This window comes from Anneissia japonica, unplaced genomic scaffold (assembly GCF_011630105.1).
Source record: "Anneissia japonica isolate Jap-2015-1 unplaced genomic scaffold, ASM1163010v1 scaffold1272_len640109_cov177, whole genome shotgun sequence".
In the NCBI taxonomy this organism is placed as follows: domain Eukaryota; kingdom Metazoa; phylum Echinodermata; class Crinoidea; order Comatulida; family Comatulidae; genus Anneissia; species Anneissia japonica.
The window spans coordinates 217,144-227,331 of NW_022700814.1; positions in this window are offsets into that span (position 1 = coordinate 217,144).

Sequence of the window (10,188 nt, forward strand, 5' to 3'; positions counted from 1 at the left end):
TAGCAATAGCAGCGTCGCCTATCTAGTATGATATTATTCGTAGGTTAAATACATTCCTGATACATTCATTATTGTTGATTGCCTTTCGAAATGTACATAAACAAATGTGTTAATTGATTGAGGTATGTATCAACGGAGTATAGCCTGTGAGTGATTTTTTTTTTGTACCCAACGCATTATATGAGTCTGCGCATTATATTTAGAGTTAAAGTTAGAATCAATCTAACGGTCTAATATAACATTCACTTGTCGATGTTGTAACGCTGTTCCTTGATATTGGCCTAGTTTTAAGCCTAACTAAAGCTATGTCACTTTCTGGTCTAGCGTTTTACATAATTCTGACTACTGTTTGCCTCAGGTAGTGAAAAGTAGCCTAATCGTAATATCTGTTCTACAACCCATTTCATTGCTCCCCTTCATTACAACTTCGTCTATATTGGGTGCCCTTGTCCAATAGACCTATCTGAAATCTTCATCTCCGTCCATTTAAGTTTTATATTATTAAATTCTCAAGATCATGGCTAACAGGCCTCAATTTATTCTGATGTAAATATCTGAGACATTAAAGGTAGGCCTATCCAATAATAATACGCTCGATTTACAGACATTTAATTGCATCTTCATAATGAAAATACATAGGCCTATATACAAGCTATAATTTTTACCTTCATAGTGCTTGGCAAGCCCCATTGCCTTACTATAAGAATATACCGTAGTACACCGAATTTCAGCGAAATTTGAACTCTATCCAAGCGTTACAATAATGACTCGAATAGTGTTACAAACGCAAATGATGTGTTTATTTAACAGTTTCAGTACCACAAAGCGATATTTTAAGTTCAATGTCTTAACGGAGTGTTTCAAACAAAATACGTGTATAACAAAACAATTACAAGCCTCAAAATATCTTTACAACAATATTACTTAAACGAATTTCACAAACTCTTCAATAGATTACAAATGTAAGAGGCGTACTAATGCGAACACTTCAATAGAGCGTTGTAAATGCGGATTACTGGAGAATACACTGGCATACGGTATTATAAATAATTCTATGAAGCTCTGTCGATCGATGAACATTTCTCTCTCGTTAACCAAAAATGATCTCGTTGTCAATCATCTTTCTGCAAATAGCCGTTTGATTGGCATTTGATCCATGTTGTCATTAGCTATGTATTTACCTTCGATGTTACCACTATAATTACAGCATTCACATCACATTGGTCTTTTAAGCGCAATGCACAATCGCTGCCAATCCGCGCGTATGTATACGTATTGATCCGTGTTTAAGTTAAAAAGCTGTCAATAAGGCCTATTTGGAAAGATTGACTGATGATACTTCAAAACGTATGTTACAGAATATTTCTAAACTTTATTTTATAAGTATGCAGTATAATTAAGTATAAATAAGTATAATTTATAATATATATATATATATAAGCCTATATATATATAATATAATATAATATAATATATAATGATTTGATAGATATAAACTTGCGTCTTGTGGTAATGCGGTAATGCAGTAAATATAAATATTTTTTAAACGATAAAGAAGAGGAATCTACGAGAGTGAAAAAAATAAGTGCCCCAGCCGGGATTTTTGAGAGAAAAGCATCTTCAGTTAAAAATAATAAACTTAACTAAATGATTACGGTACATGTCAGTTCCGATAGGAATCCCGGGCATAATAAGTATGATCCTTAATATCTGATTCGAACCAGTTTTTGTAGACCGAATGTTAATTTGTAATTAGAATCTGATTCTGTGAATGACGTAAGTTATTGGAATATTTAAGCCCGTGTAAGGTAACCGAATAGCAAGCAAGTCGGTAAATGCACAACGCACAGTGCTATCTTAATGCGCATCACATATCACGCAACCAGAAATATACACAAATCGCCTTTCGAGTTTAGTTTGAACGTAGGTCTACAGAAGGGACGCAAGTGTTACTGACGCGTCTTGTGCTGTCGAGAACATTCTTTCTTTTCGCCTCATTATCAGCAACATAATATTGTGGTAATGCTAGGTCTAATAATCTTGTCGAGAGCCATTCTAAAGTGATTGATTTCACTGTTGCTACTCCGGTCCACACTCTCAAAACACTCATTCCTTACTCTGTGGATTATGTGACAATGTACTGATGTAATATTGTCACCAAAGGTTTATACAATACATGCACGCCTAGCTCACTTGCAACATATCATTTCAAAATTGCCTACATTTGTTATTTGTGCATCAGTCGTTGACTGCAGTATTGGTACCGTATATATTAAATATACCGTATCCATTCATCTATTTATTCAAGCCTTATGTGGTCACAGTCGAGTCAAACACACACAATATTGACGATGGAGGTCTGTATGCTGTCAAAAGCAAACTTACATTTACAGTACATAAATCACATAACCCTAATAACTAAATCACGCTACATGAATCCACGTTATAAAACGATACACCTATTACAAAATGGTAAAATTACTGAAAATAACACACTTATATGGAACAGTGCTTAAAAAATATCAGTGGATACAGCAACATTAAATGTCATAAACGTTGATTTGACCAAAGCTAAACGAAATCCGAGATTACTTGCTTTTGGAATTCTAGAAACACAGTCGTCCACCCACCATAGTCTATTTTTGAAGTTTTTTTTTTTATTGAGCGACTATTTTGACCGTGTCCATTGTATATCATTATGAAAAAGCTTTAAGGTATCTAATTATTTATCATTTTCAATTTTAAAATGTTCTACTAGAATTTTACAAATGACTTTTCGATAATTCACTCAAATTATATCTTTGAAGATACCGACTTAACTGCATTTATATTCGTTTGATATCGATTTGATTATTCATTTTGAATATGTGAAAGATCATGGTAGCTCCAACGCCTGAACATGTGTTCATGACGCGTTACAAGATTATTTCTGTTGTATGCATTCAGTTGATGTGCGTTAGTACAGTAAGAATGGTCAATGGAGGCCTAACAGCTTATTGGAGCAGCAAACATTGATGCATACCGGTATTGTACGTTTTGAGAACCGAAATGAAGTAAGAACGTCATACAAGCCATCGTGATTAATATCTTGTACTTTATTCCGAATTCATCTTCAAAAATGCACAATACCTAGTGGCGTAAAAGAGAAGTCTGAGGCCATTGGTTAAGGCTTATTTGGGACTATGGAAGAAAAGTCCCGCCCGCCCGATGAATTTGACGTTTTAAGACAGTATTTTGATGGCTATTTCACAGGTTAGTGCTCTTTAAAAAGGCTCCACTAGGTCAATGTGTGGGGAAAAATTCTGATCCCAGGCCCTTTAATGGCTGGGACCCCTGAGGTATAGACAGTGAGAGCCCATAGCTGTTACACCACTGGGTATAGACCTACTTGCATTCCAATCCATGGGCATGGATTCAATTCCAGTAGTCAAGTGACAGTTGTATTTATTTTTTCAAAACCAACAACTCCACTCTCTAGGCCTCATGATGACAAACGATTTTTTTTGTTTTTGTTTGTTTTTTTTTTCTTATTATTGGCCAGTCCAGTGGCTGGGCGGTAAGAGACGCCGCTAACTACAGCATTAACATTGGGGCTGGTTCGCTAATATGAGTCGCTCCTCGGCCAAGAGCGCAGATCTGTTTTGAAATGTGGGGGGGGGGGGGGGGAGGGGAAACGAAACTGAAAAAAAAATTAAAATTAAAATGAAACAAAATGAATTAAAATAAAATCAGAAGTATAAAAATAGGCGTAGTAAAATAAATTGAAATTGTATTCACTTGTTAAATTGCTTTTTAAACTGGAAATTGTACTGTACTGTTACTTTAAGGACGTTTTAAATTTGTGAAATTGCGTTGAATTAGGAATGGTTGTTTGATTACTGTAGTGAATATTTTATATTTTTAATGTATTTTAGTTAAAATTATACATTTTTAAATTGTGTAAAGCGCATTGAGATGTCGCCAGATACGTTTGCGTTATATAAGAAATGTGTTTATTATATTATTATTATTATTATTATTATTATTATTATTATTATTATTATTATTATTATTATTATTATTATTATCATTATTAATAATATTCCGTGCTTTGCCGAAGCATAGGCCATATATCAATGATGTGCCTCCTAATATTTAGTGTCAATCTATGGTGGGGTGTGCGTGTGAGGACCAATTAAAGTGATTTAAGGTCAAACAGTCTAAGTACCGTATATTTCAAAAACCGGTCAGTTGATATTAATGAAACTTACGGGAAAGTTTAATCAAGTTACAAGGAAGAAATTTTCATGTGTTAGTGACGATCCAGTGAAGGGTGTAAATTTGAGGGTCTTTTTAATTTTTTAGGATCCAGACCTAAATATCTCTTTAAAAAAAACCAATGGGTCTAAATGAAACATTCTATAATACTTTGTAAAGGTCTTGTAAAAAAAGGATTAAATTTATGTGACGATCCGCAGTATGGTGTGGATCTGAGAACCATTCAAAGGAAAACGCCCCAGACCACATATTTCGAAATCAACTATCTGAATGAAACATTCGGAAAAAGTTTGACCAAGTTACAAGGAAGAAATTATTATGTACTAGCGACGAATCAGTCAAGGGTGTAAATTGGAGGGTCATTTCAATTTTTGAGAACCCAGACCTAAATATCAAGGTCGAGTAAAGAAATGATTACATTTTTGTGACGATCCGGAGTATGGTGTATATCTGATGACCATTGAAAGAAAACGTCCCAGACCACATATTTCGAAAACGGATCAACTGATGAACAATTTTTGCTTTCAGTCATTGAATCGCTATGAACTGAAAATGCACTTTCTTATTCAAGGTTGGCTCATATGGCCCGCAATGGTTATGAGTCACGATGTACCTCGGTATACCATTGCAGCTATAGTTCAAGTCTCACTAATAACGTCGCAGTGAACTTGGTGTTCGTTTTTTTTTTTTCACTTTATTAAAATTATATTAGTTTTTCGTGTTTTTTCCTTACTTTATACCTCTTTGTTGCAATTTCAACTTCATTTCTCTTTACAGCAATGGGGAAAAGCCCTATGTTCTGTTGTTCAAACAGACATAGTAAGTCTAATTATTATTATTATTATTATTATTATTATTATTATTATTATTATTATTATTATTATTGTTATTATTTATAGTACAATTCATCATCATCACATCACCATTATAGTCCAGATAAGCCCAAACTCATTTCTCATGATCTTTTATCAGCGATTTTCGGCAACCATAGTTCAGAACGCTGCTGCACGATAAAGGTAAGTAACTTGAAGGAACGAAAGGAAGTAAAGGTAAGGTTAGGAAGAGCAAGGAAGGAAAAGAAAGAAGGTAAGGAAAACAAAGGAAAAGCAAAGGAATATACAAATTAAAATAGAAGATTAGAAAAGGAAAATGATGGAAAAAGGGTAAAGAAAAAAAATATATCAAAAAATTTAAAATTGAAAGGGAGAAAGAGGCGAAAAAAATATTTTGAACCAGGAAACAGTTAAATTAAATTTCACTTAAATTGACAATCGGCTGGCGGTCTTGGTGGTGTTGCTAGATCTGTCAGCAGCATTTGATACTATGGATCACTCTATGTTGGTTGATAGGCTGTATAATTTGTTTGGATTTCAGGGAAATGTCCTAGATTGGTTTAAGTCCTACCTTCAAAGGAGACAGAGTAAAATCAAAACTATTAATGAATTTTCTGATTGTATTGATCTTGAATTTGGTGTACCTCAAGGATCCTGTGTTGGTCCAAAGTTATTCTCATATTTCACTAAGCCTATTGGTGATATTAGTAGACACGGTGTCAAATACCATGTATATGCTGACGACACCCAGCTGTATTTAAGTTTTAATCCTAGGAGCCCACACGAGCTCAAGATATCCCTTTGCATTCTCGCTGTTTGTATACTAGAAGTTAAATAATGGATGACACAAAACATGTGTGCTTAAATGAAGATAAAACTGAATGTCTTATTGCTGCTTCACTCCACAATAAGAGCAAACTACATAAACATTTCCTTGCAAATTGGTAACTCCAACATTAAACAATTACAGTATATCAGAAACCTCGGGGTCGTCTTTGATGGTCGTCTTTTGAGTGCACAATGTCAGATCAAATTTCTTCTTTATGTAAATCACTTAATTATAATCTCAGACATATCTTCCAAATCAGAAATTACATAGATGAATCTGTTTGCCATAATGCCGTTCGCTGTTTGATACTGTCTGGTCTCGATTACTTCATGGTTCATTTGATAAGGAAATAAAACGTCTCCAGCTTATTCAGAATAGGGCGGCAAAACTCATAGTCCGAGCGAGGAAATTTGACTATGTCACACCCCAACTCTCACGGCTTCACTGGTTGCCTGTTCATAAACGCATCATTTTCAAGATTCTAACTCTGACTTACAAGTGCCTACTTAATACTGCTCCATCTTAACGTTAGTGAACTTATAATTTATATACTCCTTTGATCTTTATATACTATATACACCAAAAACAAACTTAACATCTGTCCCAAAAGGCTTTTATGCATTTTCACCTTTTCTCTGGAACCAACTTCATACCGTCATCCGTTATGCTCCAACTCTTTCTCAATTCAAATTTCTTCTTAAAACTCACCTTTTTCCATAGTCCATATTTTTAAGCGCTGTTAGACTCCGGTAAAGAGCGCTATAAAAATACTAAATAATAATAATAATAATAATTATTATTATTATTATTATTATTATTATTATTATTATTTATTATTATTTTTATTATTATTATTATTATTAATTTATTGTTTACCAGTATTATTATTATTAGTATTATCATTATTACTTGTGTGAGTAGTTTCATAACTTACCTGCTCTAAAGACTAATTTTTTTTACCGTACTTTACGAATATACTCGTATTGTAGTACTGTTGTACTTGTACCATATTAGCTTTCTGTTTTTGACACCCAATGTTTGTATTATTGGTAGGCCTATATGTAAATAAAAATTATTAATAAATAAAAATAATAATATATTATTATATATATCATAACTTTGATGGCTTTCATCATTGTTACCAAAATATCTTTAGAAAACTATTAGTACCCTTTCAAATTTATTTTATGTAGCTATTATTATTATTATTAATGGTATAATTACTATTATTATTATTAGTATTACTATTATTATTACTATTATTATTATTATTATTATTGACCTACTACCGCTCAAAAAAGACCGGGGATATGATAGACAAACAACGTCTCTACAACAAAGCAAAAAATACTGGGAGGGCATCCGACTGGGAAGACTTCCGCTCAGTAAGAAGACATGTTCACAATCACCTGAAGAAGGCCCGTACAACTTACACCAGTGACACGCTTGGATTAGCTTTGAAAAAAACAACACTCAATTGTTCAGGTCTTACATCAAGAAGCTCCGACAGGAGTATTCTAAGATAGCTGATACGATACGATTTATTGGGTTCACTTTTAGATCAGTGGCACCCATCACTTTGATGGTGCACCCATTAACAATATAAAATATAAACAAAGGAAAGTAAAAGACAGTTCAAAAACAACAAACGGATAAATAGCATAACAAAAACAAAACCAAGCAATTTACAGTAAAGTTTTACCCTTATTTGTATATCTAAAAAATTGTTACTATAATTTAGTAAGTAAACTGAATGAAACACACTGAGCTGCAAAAAACTTGTACTTAGTAGTCGTGTGAAATTACCGGAACGTCGATTATTTATTTATTTTATTTATTTATTAATTTTCTTTTTCTACAGACCAGGGTAGAATATAATATTACAGGTTCTTGTACAGCTCATTGCGTTTCATCCAAGCAATATAAAGGTATTTTCTACAATATTTGTCGAAGATAAAACTTGCATCATTGTAATCAGAATCAACCAAATTGTATTTAAGAGGAAATTCATTATGGATAGACAGGTCATCAAAGAAAAGATGGTGTCTAAAATTTGAAAGTAAACATATCCCAAAATATATCAAAGTTGTATTCATTAAGTTCATTTTTAAGTTCTGGAATGTTGTATCTCTAATATTGTTAAATTTACAGCATTTAAAAACAAAGTGATCTACTGTTTCTTCACAACCATTTTTACATAATTTGCAAAGACCTGTGTTTCAAGTTGACCAGGCTTCATTGCGACCTTCTAAATCAAGCGAGTTTGATCGAGCTTTAAATTTAAGAGCCACTTCTGAAAAGTTACATTTGTCAAGGAGGTATGACTCAAAATTTGGTATAACACTTCTTTTTTTTAAATTTTTATAAGAACACATTTTATAAGAACACTGAGGCTGAAATTGCTTAAAAATTAAGAACAAATTGAGGCTGAGGTAAAATGTCAAATGAGGTTTTTGAAAAACCAAAAAATTATATCTGTACCTTATGTGCAGTAATGTGGGTGTGACTATGTAATACCTCCTATAATCAGGTGTACTGTCATTTGGGGCCATTTTTACCAGGCCTTTTTTCTGGGGCAATTTTTCCAGGGCATTTTTTCAGGGCTCATTTTTGATGTACAATAATAATTTTCTATGTTTGAAAAGTTTGTAAAATAAGAACAAATTAAGAACAATTTGAGCCTGAAATCGACCAAAAAATAAGAACACGGAGCCTGGGCAAAATTTTACTGGTTCTTATAAAAAAAAAAAGTGTAGTCATTGAGTGACGACTTCCTTTGAACATGATCAAACCAGTTTGATTTATCATATATATTATTCATTTCTTTAAAATCTTTAGTCAGTGTATATGATAAGTTAAGATTGAAACTATCTAATAAATTACAATTACTGAGACTTTTCTTAATATTATTTAACTATTGCCATTTTGAAACACCATAAACTTGAAATATATAGCTTGAAAAAGTAATCTTGGCCACCTATGATCTTTCATGTTTTTAAGTCTATTAAAATATACAATTCTAATGTTTGTCTGGATGGATTCTACAAAATTCCATCCGAGATCACCATAAAGGGCCTCTTTAGCAACATTTCTTGGGGATTTTAGTAAAAAATCTCGTCAATGGATGTTTTACTGTTGGTAAACCAGACACTACATGCGTAGTTGGTTGTGGGAAGACCGATTGTCTTCCAAAGTAGGTCACCGTAAAAAATTCTATTAAAATCTTCTTGTTCCTTAATTATTGATCTTATATAGGCAATAATTCTATTTCCTTTTTTGATGACTTCATCAATATGGTAGTTATCTAAATTAAATACAATCTAGAGACACACCTAGATATTTATAATTATCTGTTTCTTTTATGTATTTATCACCAAGATTCCATATCCTGTATTTGTTAATACGCCGGATCTAGGTGAGTGATGACAAAGAGAAAGCTAACATCCTCAATGCCCAGTTCATTAGTGTTTTTACCGATGAACCAGAGGGGATATTCCTTCCCTGGGAACCAGTCAGTACCCAATTATCAAGCATCTGCATATATTAACTCTAATAGGGGTGAAAAATCTTCTTCAAAATCTTAATCCAACAAAGGCTCAAGGACCAGATGATATCCATCCATGGTTCTTAAAAATTGGAGCCAGTCAACTTGCTAACCTTTACAAAACCTCTTCCAAACGTCCGTCAAACATTGCTTCAGTCTTCAAAAAAGGAAGCAGGACCACAGCTGCTAAGTACAGGCCAATATCTCTTACCTCTGTGTTGTGTAAAGCCTTGGAGCACATCATCCACAGCCATGTAATGAAGTTTTCGTGCCAAAAATTACCTGAAACTCGGCTCATCCTAAGCATAGACGATATTAGTGGGGAAGTGGATATAAACAACCTTGTAGATGAAGCAGTGCTTGACTTTTCAAAAGCATTCGACAAGATCCCTCATCGCCGTCTTATATTGAAATTAGAACACTATGGTCTAAGTGGGGAAATATCAACATGGGTTTCTTTTTCGGTCGAAGCCCATGGAATTTGTGGAAAATATCTAGTCATCTGAATCTGCAAGAGTAACATCCGATATGCCTCAAGCTACGGTCACTGGGCCACTTTGGTTCCTACATCCCCATACTTCGGAATACATATCTCAAACACCCTAGCTGGGACACCCACATCCAAGCAACCATCATCAAGGCTCAAAGAGTTAAAAATGACATCAGGACTAATCTCTGAAGCTGTGGCGAAGATGTGAAGGTGACCGCTTTAAAGAGTATGGTCC